Source organism: Actinia tenebrosa, unplaced genomic scaffold (assembly GCF_029948245.1).
Source record: "Actinia tenebrosa isolate PJP-AT-01 unplaced genomic scaffold, QUT_ActTen_1.0 PGA_scaffold3__52_contigs__length_22856419, whole genome shotgun sequence".
Taxonomy (NCBI): domain Eukaryota; kingdom Metazoa; phylum Cnidaria; class Anthozoa; order Actiniaria; family Actiniidae; genus Actinia; species Actinia tenebrosa.
The window spans coordinates 11,269,597-11,290,069 of record NW_028292580.1 but is presented as its reverse complement, the minus strand read 5'-3'; the positions used below and the strand labels follow the sequence as shown (position 1 = coordinate 11,290,069).

The window sequence follows — 20,473 nt, the reverse complement described above, 5'->3', positions numbered from 1 at the left end:
TTGATGATTTCTTTGTACCTCTTTTCTTCCATAATTGGCATACAGGACCTCTGAAATTAGTTTGTTTTCTGAAAGATTAGGTAATGAATACATCTCTTGTGTCGTTATAACAATACATCAGGAAGAGATCCAGGATTTTTCAGAAAGGGACTTGCAGGGGTATTAACCCAATGAGACAGTATGTCAAAATAAATAAATAACATGGACCTCGCTGACTCCATTATTGTGCGATTCAAGCGTTCAGCCACGCCATTCTGTTGTGGGCTGTAGGCATTTGTAAACTCATTTGAAATGCCTTTGTCTGCACAGAATTGTGCAAAGCTCTTTGAGTCAAATTCACCTCCGTTGTCACTTCTGATTGCTTTAACTTCATTTCTTTCTTTGTGAATGTTCAATGTTCTGATGTCTTGTCCAGTTTGGTTTGTAACAGCATTAACATACTCCTTGAACTTGGCTACTGTTTCGCTCTTGCTTTTCAAAAAATAGACAGTGGTGTATCTCGAGTAATCATCAGTAAATGTCAACATGTACTTGCTACCACCTTTTGAATCAACCTGCATGGGTCCACATAAATCACTGTGTACCAGCTCATAAGGTCTTGTTGCTCGATGCTCACTCATCTTTGGAAACGACTCTCTTTTCATCTTACCATGAATGCACGCTTCACATTCAACATTGGCGTTTAACTCTTTGTCTTATAACATACCATCAGCCATGTCTTTTGACAGCAATTGGTTAATGTAGTTGTAGTTTAAATGTCCCATCCTACAATGCCAATCTTCAAAGGATGGTACAGAAGCTGAGGTGGATGTAGTCGAGACATGGGCAAATTCATTTGTGTTGACAGCATACAATTTGTGATTAATGAGATTTCCAATCACAAACTCCTCACTGTCTTTCAAGACGATACATGTATCTTGATCGAAATGGATTTCGGCCCCCATCATGGCCATAGCAGGAACAGACAACAATTTTTTTGTAAAGTCAGGAACGAACAAGACTTTGTGTAGGTTGAGTGTGACGTCATGTCCAGAATTCTTTGTGGATAGGTTGGCGTTTCCCTCTCCAAGGGCATGAATGACAGCATTGTCGCCTAAGAAGATATTTATGGGATGCTTGTATTCGACATAGTCCAATAGAATTTCTCTCTCGTATGTCATATGCTTAGTGGCTGCAGAATCAATAAACCACTTTTGGCATTTATCTTTCACCTGATTCTTATTGGATCCATTTGAAATCAGCGCAATTCCATCAGTTTCCGCAATGTTGGAGTTTTCACTTTTGTTTACTCTATATGGACAGTTTCGTCATTATGATTGTTGGTAGATCTTTTAGAGCTTCGTTGGCGGGAAAAACGGCCTCCCCGTTGACCACGTGACCACTGATTTCATCCACGTGTGTTATTTCCTCTGTTCACAAAAAGTGCATCTTCGCTGTCAAAAGTTTCAAAGGTTTCAAAGGTTTTTATTTTTACACACACGAAAAAGCAAAGAATTACAAATAGAACTTAAGAAAGAAGTGCAAAGGTGCAGGAGGAACAACCCAAAAGGGGTTAACTAAGAAAAATCCTGCACCAATGTAAGCAATTTTAAAGAAATAGTGAATGGCGGAATATTATACTTACAATAAAATAGTAAAATAGAAATCAAGCATTTTCAAGGTGAATACAGTTACGGTAAAGATTTACATTTACGAGTTAAATATAAGAACTTGTAGTTTACTGAGATATGAGGTATTTTTTGAAATTTGTACGGAAACGTTTAAGCGATAAACTATTTTTGATTTCAAGAGGAACATTCCAGTTTGCAATGGCTGCGTATTTTACAACAAACTGGCCATAATTTAAGTTTTGGTGAGGCAAATATAAATTCCTTTTCGTTTTAGAGCAGGTGTTGTAATCATGAATTAAATCTTTATCTCTGAAATAGTTGACAAAAATATTAGGCAATTGATGATTAATGTGCCTATACGCAATCTCGCAAGGCTGGAGCTTTACTATCTCGAAGATGTTTAAGATGTCCAGTTTTTGAAATAAAGGTCTACTAGGGGTTCTGAAATCTGAGAAGGTGATTATTCTTAAGGCTCGTTTTTGTAAAATGTGAATAGGCAATAATCTTGATTTATATTTACTTCCCCAAATTAATGAACCATAGGATATATATGAATATATGAAGCTGTAATAAAGATTTTTCAATACATGTCTTGCTTCTCGGTCTTTTCTTTTCTCTTCAGGTATTCCTCAGTTAGAAGTCCTTTTACATTGTCCCAGCTTAATTCATCGGCATTTCTAGCATTCAAACTCGTTAGAAATGTGTCGTAAGAATCGGGCAAGCTCCCCAGGACAGTGATGGCAAACTTCTTTGAAGAAATATCCTCCTTTAATTCACGTAGTTGTTCAGCGAGTGAAGTCATATGGGTGATGTGATCCATTAAATCGGCCCCCTCAACCACAGAGGCCGCGTAAAACCGTCGATTGAGTCACACAATTTGACTTACAGAGACGAATTCAAAGTGTTGACGTAATCTCTCCCATGCGAGCCGTGGGTTGGTGATCAATAAAATGTGTACTTGTAATTCTTTTTCAATATTCAAGGCGATCTAGGAATACGCTTTGTTTGGTCGTAATTTGAAAGAATTCTTGACTGCCGGCTGTTGTCTTCTTTGGGCTCCGTTTCTAAGCCATCAATGAATCCTCATAAACTTTGTTCCATTAACACTAATTTGATGTTGAATTTCCATGATTGGTAGTTCTCTCCGTTAAGTTTCTCAATTTTCGTAATCTCAGCCATAATATCTGCGCTAAAAACAATTTTAGTGTGCTGGGCCCATAACCTGTTAGAAAATACTCAAAACACACACACGTTGACACGCGTCCACACGACGACATCTTTAATCAATGAACAACGAAAAACAACAAGGTGGGCATTACACAGGGAACCCGCGATAAGATAAGAAATATAAAACAGCATTAATTATATTCTAACACTCCCACTTGATGATTATGCTGAAACAAACAAAACAATGTGTAATGACAGGAACAATAGAATAAAGGCAATGAAAGTATAATGAACTATACAATGTCTTGTACACCTAGCATGTCTCTTAATCTTTGAAAGGTGTATTGGCTAAGGGCTTTGGTCATAATATCTGCAACCATATTAACCTTTGAATTGCTTAGCCCAAAGAAGCAACAAACAAACAATTAGAGACAGGTCTTAGTATACTGACATTATTCAAACTTACCAAACATTTTCTGAACTCTATCCTGATCCAGCTCTTTTTTTCCTGATCTTTTGGATGCAAAAAGAATACCATGACTCAGTTCTTCTGTTGTAAAGAGTTTGTCTAAGAGTCTCAGGGCATTCTTTTTGGGCTCTTTTGGAGGTGCCTTGACCGTTGAAAGATTGAAGCCATTGTACAGATGAACTGTAATTTTCCGGGAGTCGGGAAGTTTTAAGACAGTTTGCCTTTTCTTTACAAGTTCATTCCATACTGTGCTCTTCCTGTAATCTTTGTCAATTGGGATTCGATTGTTCTTTTTCAAGAAGTTATTGTCCAACCATTTTAGTTGATCCTTTATTGATCTGAGTGCCCGTAGTGTTTGTGTCTGAATTTTTACCAAGACTGAGTCATATTTTTTAGCATAAAAATATGATTTTGGATTTTCAGTTAGTTTTTGTTTTAATCTGTCAAGTTCATAAACATTAGCTGCTATTTGGCAGTTTTTGACTTCAAGGGATTGCTATTTGCATTATGGCTTGGTGTTGACATGCGATATTTCTTTTTTTAGGTAATGGTTCATCAAAAGTTACTGTTCTACCCATCTCTCTATCAGATATGAAATCTTGATTTGCTTTCAAAGTAGAAATATTAACTGTAGGGCCAAGAATACTAGAAGTATCAGAAATAGCATCTTTATTTTCAAAATCAAACCAGTTCATACATGCAGGGCTTAAAATAACAGCGGGTCGTTAGGCCGGAGATGTGTGATCCAGGCCGCTCGAAATATGAATAAATTAACGAAATATGTAGGGAAACATACACGGAAACAACAAGATACATTTCATCTTTTTTAAGGTTCTTGTGCATTCACTATCATGAGTTATGACTCGTCGAATATACTGTTTACGTTGGATATAAAACAATCATTAAAGCATTTATTAAAACTATATACAAAGATCAATAATGATCTTGATGTAATAGGAATTATAAAATTAAGTATGAGAAACGAACAACATTTTGATGCAGCTTGCATCATCCTCAGGTTCTGAGTACAAAATGTAAATGTCAATGTCAGTGGATATATCGGTATCTTAGAACGTGCTGTGTGCTACAGTAAATGTTGTCTATAATGAATGGGGATTTGTCAGCAGTGCTGGTAGAACAAAACCTTCCCACATCTTTCAGAGTTTGATCAAGGTAATTCACCACGGATGGCTGGTTACCATGCCGCAAACAAAGCTCTCTAATGTATGGCTGGGTCTTGTCTGTCACAAAGGAATGGCCTGTTGACTGCGAGAGTAGCTCTAGGATCACATCCTTTAGTTCGTCTTCAGTTTTTTGTGGCTTCCCGTAGTTATACCTAAAAAAGAATTTCCGCCTATTATAAAGATTTTAGCGAAACGTTTTCAATGTAGGTAAAAATAAAACATCATTTTCATGCAGTTTTACGTACTGTTGACAGCGCCTAGGCGATGCCTGGAGGGGGTGGACGGCTTTTAAAAAATCATTTAAAAATAAAACGCCTATCATAATGTGGCCTTAAAAAGAGCCGTTTTTTTGTGATATCTTGATTTTCTCCTCCGGACTATTCCTTGTAGCATCGTGCTCTTTAACACTTTCATCCATATCTTGCTCTTCGTTTACTTCACTAACCTCATCGTCTTCACTGTCTTCATTCTTATCACTCTTATTGCATTTACTAACTTCCTCCTCTTCGCTTTCACTATCGGTATCCAAAGGGCGCTTTTTCTTAAGCTTGACATCCCTTGCCAGTTTTATTAGGATTTTTGGCATTGCACCCCTGAGTGCCAAAAGGCACTCTTGGGAGTGAGAGGCTTAACTCAGTGGTTTTACATTCATGTGCCATTTCCTATCCCATCATCCTAAGAGGTGACACAGCTTTCCCAAATACTAATTTATATCAAACACAGGGTTCTCAATAAGAATTACTTTGGATTTGTGGGAATGACACCACCGGCAAACAAGTAATAAACAATGTAAACAAATTCTCTTAGAAGGAGGTACTGCCCATCTATCTAAATACAAGTAACTTTTAGTTGTAACTTCTTCACTTCTCTTAAGTCCTTATTTTTCTCAGGAGGGAAGCGGTGAAAGGATAAAGCCTTGTCGTTATATCGACCATCGCTTGTGCACAAGGGAACGCAACAGTGGAACCTCATGCTCGTTTATCACAAATATCGGTCTTAATATCTGGATCTAAGGCCTAAAAGTAAACTTATATTTATTACTTATATTCCCGATATAAAATCTGAAAGATCTAGCCATTTATGTACGAACAATCATTCAAAGTTTGGAAATAATTACCTTGCTCGATGACCGCCATGATTCGCATTATCCAAGTGTGAAATCGGTTCGTTTGGAGCTTGAAATATCACTTTTAAATCACGAAACTTCGCGAGTAACCAGGGGAAAAGTCAGAAAACACTAAAGCTATAATGTGTAGGAAATATTTCAAGATTGACTTTCTACAAGAGAAGAAAACGGCTTTTGAATCGTTTGAACGCTCACGAAGGCCAGTCACGCTTTGTTGGTTGTCAAGGAATGTCTGGTTAGCTTGCAATCCAGCATGGCGCTGCTATGTGTGAACCGGTCACGTGTCAATCTGTTGCAAAAGGCCTATTCTATACACTGGATAACTTTACCCGGTGGATAACTTTATCTAGACTTCGTACAACCGTACTGGCATAGCTCGGTTTCCTAACATATTTTTGTTCACAATGCAAAAACTGCAAGTCAGATGAATAAGCTTCATGACTTAAAGAATATATATGAATCAATGAATCAAAGAATTGCTGTCATCTTATTACCTTTAAGATCAAATCATTTCAACCAAACATTCTTGTTTTCCTTCTGCGAACAGGTTTGACAACTGAGAGAAGAGCAAAGTATTTTGTTAATAAATTATTTGCTATTTTGCAGCTCGCCATAAGCTGAAACGGCCAATCTTATGGAAGCATTCACTATAAGGGATTTACTGTATCACAGATAATAGTTCCTAATCACCGATAACAGTGCAATACTTACTTTTGATTGCTTGTTGTCCAAATAAGATTCTCATTTGATCCAAAACTTCTTCCCCAAGTTCGTTCACGTTAAGTTCGGGCATTATTGTGGACGGATATGCTTATATGTGGACGCTCTATGACAGCGTTTGACTCGGCCAGTTATCCAGCTTCGGTTACTTATCACAGTATGTGATATCCCGGCCTAGTGAGTGTGCGAATTTCTGATTTAAAAACATCCTCGTTCCAGTAAATAGGTCGTAGCTCGCAATTCAACAGAAATTGCGTTTATAAAGTTTATAAATTTTAAGGTTAGCATATTGATCATGAGACCAAGAAGAAAAAAAGCCGGAGGTTTTGAATATTTTTTGGTTGTAATATTAAAGTATAATATTACCAGTTAAAAGTATCATAAAACAGATGGAACGTCACCATTGCGCCGTAACATTTTCCAGGGCCTCAATTGGCAAATCCCAGCTCCTATGTACCTATTCAATAACTATATTTTCAGGCTGCTAGAGAAATTGCGAACAGGCAACCCAACCTAACAAAATGGTATTATAATATAGGAAGCGGACACACTATGTGGAAGCTAAAATATCATAACGCCAGACTTTTTATTCTTTCCAGTGTTTCTGAATATTTCCAATATCCATCATTATTGAGATATTCACAAAGGGCTGATATAATAACCGTAACAGCAAAGTTTAAAATGCGCAATGTCAACAATACAAACTCTTTAAAATTCTATGGACCTTCACTGACACACGACTACTCTGAACTATTGTTTGAAAGTGGTATCATTACTAGGAAGGCCTTTTTTTCTAAATATTATTTCGTGAAATCTTAACTAAAATTTTAACGATTTGCTTGAAAATGATCATTATGACAATAAAGGAAGAACATTTGCGCCCAAGAATATCAACTCTCTTACTATTATTATATTTTTGAAGGGTATTTTAGAGATTAAAGACAAGATAGCTCAGGACCAACAGTTGCACTATGGATCGTCGCACAGACCAAATTATTGCCTAAGCTTCCAACAGCACTTGAAATGATTATAATCATAACAACACCATACTCCAATGGCAAAAAAAATTCCGAACTTTTAGTTCCATTAAGCGAAAAGCTGCATATTTCGACTAACAATGACTTCCAGGAGTTAGTAACTGTGCAAGACTACTGTTTGTTAGAGGAGGCGTGGTTTTTGAAATCCGGCAAAGTTCAAAAAGATTATTGGTTTACAACTAATGAAGGCTTGTCAAAAAGCTGTCTTTGCTTCTGGTTTCCCATGTTCTTATACATGAGAAAGGCCAGGAGCTATTTAAAATGAAACCCTCGGCTGAGCGAATCAGAAAAACTTGCCATCTAAAAGCTGTGAACTACAACAGTTCTGAAACTGAGTAGTACGATTTAATAACACATCAGCCCAGTTCTACGAGAGCTCCACTGGCTACCGATTAAAGAGCGAATAATCTTCAAATTGTTGCTGATTACCTTCAAGGCTCTTCATGGTTCTGCTCCTGCTTATGTCCGCGCTCCTACAAGAACACAAGCCTGTACGCTCACTGAGATCATCTAAACAAAGCCTACTGTCTGTTCCTCGTACCTTCACTTCAAATTATGGCGACCGTGCTTTCTCAGTTGCTGGTCCTAAACTATGGAACTCACTACCGGACACTATCAGGAAATCTGACAGCCTTCCCGAATTTAAGTCATTACTGAAAACTGTACTCTTTCAATCAGCCTACTTAATTTAAAACTTTTGAACCTGTTTGCTGGACTGAACTATTTATTATTTTTCGTTTTTATCTCCACAGCGCATTGAGGTAGCAGAATGCGCTACACAAGTACTGTTATTATTATTATTAATAATGAGAATATGTGGACCGCATGGCACTAATGAAATACATGAAGATATAGAAATATAGATAAGTTATAGTCCCAAGCACTATAACTTATCTATATTTCTATATCTTTTAGTAAGATTTGATAGTTACCATCAAGCAAACAAACAAAATTGTCCAATATGGAATTACCAAAGCCCCCCGTACTGTATTCCGTTGTAGGCTGTTGGTGTACCTAATTAGCGGGGATTTACCTGTTATTAAAATATATGTGTATACGTGTATGAACTTTAATATTGTCCTATTTTTCAACTGTAATTCATAAAAAAAACGTTGAAATTAAGATATTCACGAGTGATGCACGAGTTGACATGCATTAAATTTACCAGATTAACCAGCGCTTGTCTTATGTAGTTAGGTCCCACCGTTAGGACAACGAACGGCGTTGCACAAAGCCATATTTTCCATATAAATGTTATTTTTATATAAAATTAATAATTTCTACACTTCTGATGAGTTACTAGTATACAGTCAATTCAAAAAATGTTGTCGTCGACCAACTCAAGCCTACGCGACTGGACCGAAAGGAACTCTGGGTTAGTAATCATTGAAGCCGAGTTGACTCCATAATTTTCGTAGGCAAGCGGGAAGTGTTGAAGGAGACGTTTTTTTAATGCCTTCATATTTTCGGAATTGTGAACTGAATCATAACTACTTTGTTTTTCTTTCCCTAAATCCGAAGACATGCATTCTATGGATTTTTTCTAGCCGTTATTATCTTATTACTAGTGGAAACAATCAATTCAGAACGAATATTTAACCGCTTCAGTGATTTTTACGCATATTCCTTTCGGTCCAGTCGCGTAGGCTTGAGCCGGTCGACGACAACGTTTTTTGAATTGACTGTATACGTAGTCTCCCACACAGCTGCTTTCAGTGTCATCACACAACGCTTTCTCCCCTGAGTAGCTACAATTATCTTTCAGTGCCAGGCCAACAGAACTTCCTAATTTCGTTGTACAAATATTGCCTTCTATCTCTATCTGGACCCCTAGGAATGATATTTTCAGGAGGCCGATATGGTGGTTTGATTGAGAGGTCTTTCAATACTTAGTGTATTATTTCGGGAGAGTCTATAAGCTCTTGACAGTTAACTACTCCTGGGTGCTCTTTCAAAAATCTAAAATGGTGAAACTTACTAATTCCTTTTATTTCCCTGTTGACTTGTCTACAGCCTCTAATAAGTCGAAAAGGGATGACACATAGCATCTTCTAAACGACTGCTTTAACAAACTAAACACCAGTCAGGACTAAATTTAGTGTATCCCGCAATTAAGAAAGAATATAGTATTGTGTGGTGTTGGCCACAAAGAACTCTCCAACAGTAATACCAAATTACATAATTATTTTTGTTTTGCCCACCACAGTTATCAGCATGAACCTGAACATTTCTCTCTCCTGCCCCTTGTGATGTAAAAAAGTCATGAACATAGCTAATAACTGTGTTGGCACCTTTAGCTGTATCTACGGCTTCATCAATTAAATAATTTACTTGCCTGGGTATACCCTCACAACATATACCAAACAGGCCACATTTCTGCGGAACTTTGAAATATTGGCTTGGCCTGGGTTGTTGTGGATTAGACGGAATGTGAACTTGTTGGGCATAATCGTAGGAATAGTGAACAGTTCCTTCAAAAGAGCAGCTTGGGTTACCAGATAAGAGGTTAATATCACTATTTTTCATTGCCTCTTTACAGTTGGAAATGCAGGCTTTCATAATTCACGCTCAGCCTGAGCTTCCTTTAAGTGTGTTTCTTGCTCTTGAAGGTACTTGGCCTTATCCTGGTCACTTACACTCACATTTCTAGATATCTTAGTGTTGTTCATTTGGCAGAGGTCAGTGGCCGGAGTCATTATCAGAATATATGGAGTGAAAGTGTTCCAGAGATCAACGAATTTTGGATAACTAACAGCAGTTACATTTGCTTCCTCTGAAGCAGTTTTATCCTTTCGTCAGACAGATGCTTTTGATTCAGAAGATGGTAGCAGCTGGACTTTATCACTTTTAAATTGTAGAACTCTACCTGGCAGTGCAACAGCTTGTTCAACTGCAAAATGTTTTATGAAACTTAATGTGAAAACACATGCGGCAAGCGAGAAGTATTGTCGTGCCTTATTGGAGCTATTCCATGATTTTGAATATGGCATTTTAAGCTCTGCACTCTGTGTTTACCAATTCCACATGAAAATAGAAATGTCTTATAAACTTGATGAGCAAGGAAATAATACCTCGACTTTGACCGTTTATTTCCATTTACCATCTTCCTTTGACTTTGTAAAGCGCCTAAGACTATGAGATCAAGTTCAGCTTTCGTAAGTTCTGCGCACTGAAGTCGATATTCTAACATTACTTTGAAACAAAAAACCTTGTTACAGGGGCCATTATATTTTCCATAGTTACAGCCGCAGTTGGATTCTAGGAAAGTTTTTGTTTGACTGCTAAAATCATACTCTTCCTCATCTTGCACTCCTTCAGACACACTTACACCTTGATCTTCCAGTTCACATTGTTAAATTGCAGAATTCGATTCATCGCTGTCGTTGCTACCAGAAATGCTGTTTTCTCTCTCTCTAGCCCTTGTAGAAAAATACTCTTGACGTACCGCATCCAATTCTTGGTTCAAATCATCATTACCCTGTAACCCACAGTCGTGTAGAAATGACTGTCCATTATGTTTGGATGAAGAAAATGCCTGTGTCCAATGCTTGAACACTTGTATGTCACTTGTATCATGACATTGCATACCACTGAGAATGTATGTCGTACTCGATGTCGTGATTCCCTTATCACGAAAACATTCAGTCATAAGGAATCTCGACATGTAGTTATTATAAAAAATGATAGTCTTTAATATCACTGATCAAGGCTAAGACAAAAATAGGGCCCCAAATCCCAAAATAAGGCACCCAATAATACAGATTAGGGGCAATAAAGCAACATTAAAAATTAAAGGGAAAAAATCTCGCAAAATGAAACGGAGTCAAAATTTTTGCATTCTCGAGAAACTAAAAATTTTTGCAGCAAGTCACTGGGCAAAATACACATCGAGAATCAACGAACATGAAATTGTAGTTGTAAGGACAATGTTTTACTGAACCGTGAATCACAAAAAAGAAGAATAAGGGTGAATCGCAACAATCTAGTCGTTGCAAGCGAGTTCTGCAATCTGTGTTGTTTGTCTTTGAAATGTTGATCTTTTAATCGATATTTAATCGACCTGATACTTTAAAAAAGTTAAAAAAAAAGTAATGTCCAAGCATAAGGAATATTAAACAACCAAGTTGTCAGTAGTCATAATTCAATTCTTTATTTTAATAATTGGTATTATCAAAACACAGATTACATGTTTAGCTCAACCTAATGAAATATATTCTAAAACATTAAAAAAAACGTTAATTTCACTTGAATTGTCCTCTACATTCCCTCTACATCTTCACATGATGAATTGCTTGCATAAAATTAAAAACGTGTGGTTCCAGAAATTATCGTTACTCCCCACCAGAGGAATTTGGAATTTCTGATAGCATGGAACAAAACTGGAATTTCCACATAGAGAGGGTCTTAGAAAACATTCCTTCATGGGCAGGGAATGGATAATTTCTGGAACTACATCATATATATGACAGTTGTAAAAAATGTTCCTTCCTGTTGGAAAGAAATTGTTTTAATATAATTCATCAATTGCATATTCTGTTATTAAAACATGAAACAGGTGAAAATAATATCATTGTTATGACCACTCTCGTTTGGAGATCAGTCCTGTATCCTTTGAGCGCAGTCATAATTTTTAGACTTATTTATAGTTTAATTTAAAATTGACTTACCAGATTCATCTGTGTCTTCAAGTTCCATCAAACATTCCTTTAGGAACTTCATCTCATCAGGAAATGATTAAGGCGGGGATCAAACCCATGTCTTCGGTATTCCTGTCAGATGTGTATGGTATCCATGCTTAGCGGAGTTGAATTTGGAGAAAACACTGTGTTTGGAATGTTTGTCATCATCGTTCTAACTGATCTTTGGTACTAAGTTGATTTCCACTTTTATATGTAGGACCTTCCAGAACTTTTCACCTTTCTGACCTTTGTATTTATACTTCTTTGTTTTCTTCTAACAATTCTATTTTTCTTGTACCGCCTGGTACTTTCTCTATACTTCCTCAAGCTATTACTGTCTATCTCTTTCTGAATGAAATTTCATTCTAATTCTTCCTGGAGATGGATTGTTTGCTTCATTAACCTGAAGCACACTAGGACTAAACCGTAACGCAGTAGTACCATAACAGCCTCTAACGAAAACAATTGTTGCATTAGATTGAGTACGTCGTACGTAGGTAAACATCAATTTTTCAGAGTAAATTTTCTTTTTCTCAGTAAAATATTTTTGTTTTCCAAGATTGTGGGCCCAACGGTCCATTACTGTATAAGGGAATTAACGGTGTTACATTTAGTTCTTTGCACAATTTTTGACTGACATTTTACTTAACAGAAGTCCAGATGAAAGTAATTACACTTGATGCGATGTTATCTTTTTGCGTAACTTCCGACTGACATTTTACCATACAGAAGGCCAGTTAAAACTAATTCAGTGTTGTTTTTCGTTATTTGGTTAGACTTTAGCTTAGATTTTCTCAGTGAAAATTACTTTTTGGATCGTAAAAAATGTACATGAAAATAAAATGAAAATTTAGTCCAAGACATTTCATAAGAACTTAACATTATATTTGCATCTGATTCGTATGGGATTTACAACAGTTCGCCTTTGGCTTGACATTGTAAATCCCATGCAAATCGACCGCTCATGTTGTAAATGCTACTTAGTGGAGTATAAGTTCTGTAACCAATAATAATCTAAAATGGTATTTATAAGCTAAAAAAAATCATGGAATGATTCTAGAATACCTTAGCTTGATGTTTTTTGAGAAGGGCATTTACCCTTTTCGCTTCATCTTTCAGCATAATTTGTTCTTTCCAATCTTAAATGAAAATCAAATATATATTTGGCTTATGAAAAATTTCATTATTTAAGTTACAGGTAAATTTAATCATGCTCAAAGGCAACAACAAAAATGCTGTTATATTTATGATAGAGGACATGATAGCATTTAGGCTGAAATAATAAAGGCTATATTTTGTGTTTTTTTTTCTTACCACATATTCAGATTCTTCTTCATCATTATCTTCATTTGTTGATTCATCTTGACCTTTACCATTAGCATCCAAAGTATCTACAATTTTAATAAATTACATGAAACTTGTTTAAAGTACCTAATTTTTTTCATTAGTTATTTGGCATTATTCTAAATATATGTATATTATTCACTTCTGCTCTGTCTCAGAGTAAGATTGACTGTTGACTGTAGAATTAGTGCATACAACTGATAAGTGGTTCAGGGTTCATCTTTTTCTTTTTTCGCGGTGGTTCCATTTCGTCACTTGCAGGCTCGGAATCCTCTGCTGACTTTACTGTGATTGCCTCAAGTTACAATACAATACAATACAATACAATAAACTTTATTTGAGGGTGACACAATTAACCCCAAGAGTTATCTAACGCGTGGCCTTCACACTACTGAAACGATTCAAAAATAAAAGAAACTAAAAGTGCAAAACTTACATCATATTACTGGAAATTTGAATGAATCACAATTTTAATCAAATGGAAAAGAAAAATTGACAACATTTATAAAGTGCTGCAGGAACAACGAAGTTTAAAGAGACACTCTAAACAGAATAATTCTTCTAAGTGCGAGGCACTTGAAGAAAACTGAAGAAATAAATAAAGGCTTTTAAACTTGAAATTGGACAGATTAGATGAAAGAGAGTAAGAGGGATTAGGATGACGGAGTGGATGTTTCGAATCAGAATCAAGACAGTTGAATATGGAAGCTGAACTATAAGCAAATGTACGTTTTCCAGAGTTGGTACGAGGAAGCAAAACATGAAGATTAGTTTTAGAAACGCCAGTAATTTCACCAGCTGATTTTAAGACAAGTGGGTGGATTTGGGTTGTTCATGATTTTAAACAGAACAACAAGCTTCCTAAGTTGCTGCTGCTTCTTGTAGCAAGCCTCTTTAGTTCCTTGTCAGCAATATTTAAAAAAAATTGTTGGCAATTTTCATTAACTCTTTGACTATTGAAATAACTTAAAAACCTTTGTGCGAAATCTTTTTCTTCAACAAAATGCGCGTATTTTTCATTTCATTAGAAATTATTGTGAGATGCTGCTATGCAAAACTTTCAGCAAAGTTGTTTTTCGCTATTTTAAGAATTATTACAGAAATTTTCACAATTTTGTCCGTGGCTAGGGACAAAACATCAAATTTCAATGAACATATTTTGAGTTATTTCACTTTAAGATTTGAAAATCGGATGAAAAATGTCTATAATCGTATGCATCTTACAGTAGCCTAACATTCATCATAAAGCCGGCGTACATTCTATGACTACCGTTTCATAGAACCATTCTAACTAAACATTTATTTTATTTTATAGCTTACCGTAATTTCACAAAGGACATTTCTTTAAAACTCTTATCTCTACTTTTTGAAGAGTAATTACGAGAATGAAACTCAAATTTTTAGTGAGAAGAACTGATGCACGTATGCAATCATGTGTAGTAAAGAAGTGTGAGGTCCAAAGACTAGTTTCTCTCTACATGTGTACGCAAAGATGCGACTCGATGTGTGTGTATTGTCCCTCTAGCTGATAGCCTTGGGCCTCTAAAGTATGCAGGGGAAATCAGGTGTACTTTTTTAAATGTCACCAAATCGCGTTTAAAAAGCCCTTTATCTGCCATTACAGCATCTCCCTATTCTAATACATAAATTAATCCACTGTGTTTTACAATTTCCTTGTTACTAATGCATCCTGTAGATAGATGGGGGATAAATGAAATTACATTGCAGTGTTGCAATGTTTGTAGTTGCTCCATGTAATTTTTTGACTTGTAGGTTGCTTGGGCTTTTGCAAATACAACTACACACAATCTATTTTCACTCTGACATTTGCAAAGTTCTTGAACCTCTTGGGCAGATTTATCTGAATTTGTGCCTTACTCGGCCAGGGAACTAAAAATGATAACTGAATATAACCCAGGTGTTAAATATTCTTGAAACCTGGCCAGCAGAAATGCTAAAAGTATCTGCCAAGTAGTGAACGTCAAAGCCTTTTTTCAATTTCACCAGTGTAAGGATAAACTTCCAATTTTGATAGTATTCTAATTATATAACCATGCGCTAATCAAAGTATTCACTCCCTAGAACATAATGCTGGTATGATTTAGTTGGATGTGGCCTGCACCTCCAATATTTCTTCCGTCAAATGATCATTCTTTGTCTTGAAGCGATGGCCATCGATCTTAAAGAAGATCCCTTCTCCTCTCACACTTTTCAAAAACCGGGGCATATCTGGCGCGATTGCGACGGATGATTTTGACATTTTTAGAACTAGTTAAACCAATGTTAATCAAGAAAGTTATACCAAAGAGGATGGCTAAATTTATGGGTGCGTCGTTTTATACTCCTATGACAGGAAATACTACAATAACTAAGATTGTTTTGTCATTCTGCGTAAGATTGTTTTGTCATTCTGTAAGAAATAATCGTAGTATTGGTATATATATATATATTGTGATATATATGACAGGGTGACCGCAACAGCGTTAAGCCAATTACTGCGGGCCCAAATAATGTCTTAAATGAAACTTAGTGCATAAAGATAATTTAAGTAGATATATTGACGCATTTGAATCAAATAACTAACAACAGGAGGTAGCAAAAGTGAGGAATCTGCAAGAGTTACATTTTAAACAAACTGTTTTAAAAGTACGTGGGTCGTAACAGTTGTAACTGTCCAGTGACGTTACGTAGTAACTTAACATGGCGCGTTTAAATGTGTTTAGTTCGTCCATGTTCAGATTTAGTTTATCAGCGAGAGCGTTCCATATTCTGCACTGACGTACTGCGTACTTGACAACATTACTGTTTGATGATCTTGTTGGTCGTGTACGTCGAGGTACAGGTAGTAGATTAGGCTTCACGTGTATCAGGTTGTGCGTTAGTTTAAAGAAAAAAATCATGTCAAGGTATTCATGCCAGTAAGTTATTGGTAGTAAAGACAGAGTTTTCAATCTCGAACTGTAAGAGACGGTGGATGAGAATGGTAGTTTGTTCCAGTACCTGCTTGTTCCAAGTCAAGTTGTTGGATACACAGACACCCAAATCGCGTTCAGCTTTGACTGATACGAGTTCAGAGTTCTTGAGACTGAATTCGCCCATGTAATATCTTGGGCTGATCTAGCATGCTTGCCTCCTCTACGAGTGCCACATAATCCCCCACCTTCAGGGACTCATGTTGAATATCTTCTTCTCTACTGCTGTCCTCACTGACCCCTAGGTTGTTACTCTGTGCAAGATCTGAAGCCAGGGATACCGCTAGTTTCTTTCGTTTCTTTTGTTTTTTGTATTTATAAACAGCACTGATTTTACACACAATTTTAAACTATCCAGTTTAATTGAAATATAATTAATAACGCTTCTTGATGGCTTTTTCGATCAACTATTTCCACTTTTGACAACTGTTATCTGGTATTATCTACTAAAACGTTTTTGATATAGGTTTATCCTACAGCTTCCGAGTTGCCCAGTCTGGAGTCAGCATCACGTTAATATCACGTGGCAAAATTGAACCCTTTCCAACACCGATTCAACCAGCTATCTAGATAACACAGTTCTGTGACAGCTGTGGTTAAAATTATAAATGTACAGATTAATAATGCCAATACGCTTCACATTTTTACAACACTATGTGGTAATATTTACAAGATGCCAAAACATTGTTCTGTGAAGTTTTTGTTGGAAGTGTTTGTATTCATATGTGAAGAGTGTCACTTTGAAATTATGCCAAAGAATTTTGAGCAAAATTTTTACGATATCTAACAATATGGCTGCACGATGATACATCGCGTCTTCGAATGTCCATAGAAATGGAATGCAATGGATTAAATCCCTTACAGCAAGAATAATACCGACGCCACAGCTTTCAGTTCCATGTTATTGTTTCTCATGCACTATCTGATCTGGCATGGGTTCTTTAAACCTTGCAAAGCTCCAAGTACTAGAACACAGTGTGGTCTCTCCAGTGATGTGATGTTAAGTGTCAAGTATCTGGTTACACAATTTCTTCAGCTCACTGGAAATAGGATAATGGAGGCCATCATCAAAATGGATTGTTGCTTCTGCTAACCAGAAAACACAGACCCCAATGTTTTTTAGTGCGCATATAATATGGCCAAAAGAATGCTTCCACGTCTTGATGTTGATGTCTAAGAATGCATTTCTTATTATTGCCTCAAACTGGCTGTCTCCTTCAACTAGTAATGGGGAGAGTACAAGAAAGGCAGCTTTCCCTTTTGATTCATTGGCTCTTGAACATAGCAAATTCATCATAAAATTGATTGTCTCTAGTGTTGATTGAAGCTTTAAAATAGTGTTTGGTAAATGTTATTCAACTTCACAAAAGCTGTTATAACGCAAACTGTTAAAGCACTAAACCAGTGTAAAATTTAACGAAAAGAATGTGATTACTATTAAAATAAATGGAATCATCAATCTCATGCACACTAATGTTTACCGCATTAAAGATTCCAGTTTTTTATCTTTCGGAAACTCGTAGAAAGACAAATGTTTATCACGCTTATTATTATTAAAACACCCTGGAACACAGCAAGTATAACCACCGCTAATAGAAGCCATTTTGGTTTCTTCAGCCTTGACCTCTACAACCAGCATGCTTTGCGCGCGTGACGTCATCATGCAAATGTGCTATTGAGACAGAATAGGAATTTTCAATTTTCATACCAATTTCTACAAGTCTGTCAAATAACACCTTTGTCATTGGTACTTCTCTCAAAGCTGCAAAGGCCAAGGTAGCTTTTGACCAGTTCACCATCAGTATTTTATTGTTGCTAACAATTGAATAAAAGATTAAATTGTTGTCTGAGAACTAGATCAAAAACATAATGGTAAAATAGAGTTTCTTTTTATACACAATAGTTAGTCAATACTTACTAGTATGGCATAGCTTTTAGTGTTGTATGTTGGGCATTACGAGAACAATCATGTCTGGCATCAGTTATAACAATCTGTAATCAAAAGAACATATCATATAAATTTCATTTTTTCTATATCTTGCTGAAATACAATTGAAGTATCTAGAGTGGTTTTCAAAAACCGGTGAAACAATTACTATTCAATCTTAATACTATTCTTAGTTTCAGACATTTTAAAAAACTTGACTACGTTGGCTGAACCGTTTAAAATACGAATGAAATGAAATATCATTCATTGTGGAAATTTACCAGTTCAAGTTCATAACCATTAAGGATTTAGCTCATACATGTAGGTATGATGTGTAATTTATATTGGCATTTAGTTTGAGATGCAATTTAAAATATTACATATTAACTAAGAAATGTCCTGAAGAAGGGAATAGGTTTTAAGTGATCCTATTGGGATGAAACAAGTTAGCACATGTGCACATCTAAAGTTATTGGTGCAGACTTTAGTGTTGACCTGCCTTCGTAATAAACAGGTGTAAAATGCTGATATTTTAGAGGTGTTAGAAAGTGAATGGAATTCAGACTTCGTACTCTAGATAATGCTACGTATCCTGTACCTTTGGGTACGAAGTCTGAATCCATCCATACAATAGCGTTGTAAAAAGTTTGTCCTTGTGCCTTAAATGCACGAACTATAGCAAACGAAGTTTCAGAGCAAAATAAGAAATACGAGGTGAGTTATGAGCATTTTAAAGTATAACTTTGGACAGAACGGTGAACTCGCAAACGCTATTTTTGTCAAAAATAAGTCATGACTTAAAAATAAAAAACATGAGAACGTGCATATGCAAGCGATCCTATATACATCAGTTATTGGATACAAATCGTAAAATTCGAAGAGAAAACGTGGCACTCGAGGTTTTGGACTTTGATTTTAACAAAACTACAGTTTAGACTACTGTATGAGTTAAGTATAATACATAAAAGCACTTAGAACAGTAGATAAATATAGCATAATAAACATTACAATACGTTTTTCAACATTAATATATAATATAATAATACTATAATATTAGAAAAAAACCTTTAATAAGTTGAAAGCGCTGGATCAAAAAAAATGTAAATGACAAAGAGAAAATTAAAGCGATTAGAAATTTGGCCAAAAAGAGATGGAGGGCCCCAAAGAAAAACGGAAAGGCACTACTACAGGAAGCTGGAGCAGGACAAAAGAGACAAGATTTCAAACAGACAAACAAGTTCCCTATCAAATCTCGGAGAGACCCATTGCCGAGATCTGGATAGAACAAAAGATTTGGCGGAAAATATTATGGATGAAGCCTGCAGGGGAATTGACTTACACAAGGCTAAAGACGAGGAAGACCAATGGCAAGGGGATGACAAACACAGACTTGACTATGGTCCAAAAAACAACGAAACTACCACAGTTAAAACCAATGTTAATCTCCATGGTTCAGTCAAAGAAATTAGGTAACATACAATAGCTTGACTATTTAACCATAATCATTTGATTAACAATCTGAATCCATTTTAAACTTTAAAACTCAACTGTACTTATTTGGAAAAATGTCAATTTTGAAAGCAACTGGAACATTAGTAAATTACTTTAAGTCTGTAAGAGAACTGTCAATGACAATTAATTAACAATTAATTTACAGATCATTTGTCCTTTTCCAGAGCCATGGGATTAGAGAATGGAATCTCTCATAAGGCTTTTGATTTTTTCTGGATCCTCCATACCCCTGGGCAAATCCAGTGTCAGGCAGCAGGTTGATGAGGATGGGCGTCTACGTTCTTTCCCAACAAAGTCATAAAATTGTATTGTTATAGGCAAGTCAAAGCCAAGCGATGGGGGTGATTCTACAACAGTAATGAATATGAAAAGATCTTCAAGGGCCACTCCATCAGCTTCTCCCTCCTCAAGATCAACCAGGAACACTTCAAAACAATACATTGTGCTATCTTCCTTGTTTCTCATATTTGATCCTTTCTCAGCATAATCTACTTTAAAAAGAGACTTAGAGGCAGTAAGCTTCTTCTGCTTGTTTTCAAGGACTGTATCAAAGACTGACTTGTGGGCCATGATATCCCCAAAGTTTCCAATGCTGTTCATCCCATCAAGTAATTGCATTTATTCAGAATGAACACCATACTTGAGGTATATATTCTTGAGTAGCCATATTGTCAGGGACGGCAGAACCGGGGGGGCTTTAGCCCCTCCACTTTTTGTGAAATTTTA

General features: G+C 36.2%; 1 protein-coding gene and 1 pseudogene across 1 annotated transcript in view; one reads left to right on the top strand and one right to left on the bottom strand.

The window, feature by feature from the left end:
• Nucleotides 1-20,473, top strand: part of LOC148908553 (uncharacterized) — a 54,446-nt gene that overhangs the window by 20,227 nt on the left and 13,746 nt on the right. The window lies entirely within an intron of this gene.
• On the bottom strand, nt 9,068-10,826 carry LOC116287460 (uncharacterized; annotated as a pseudogene).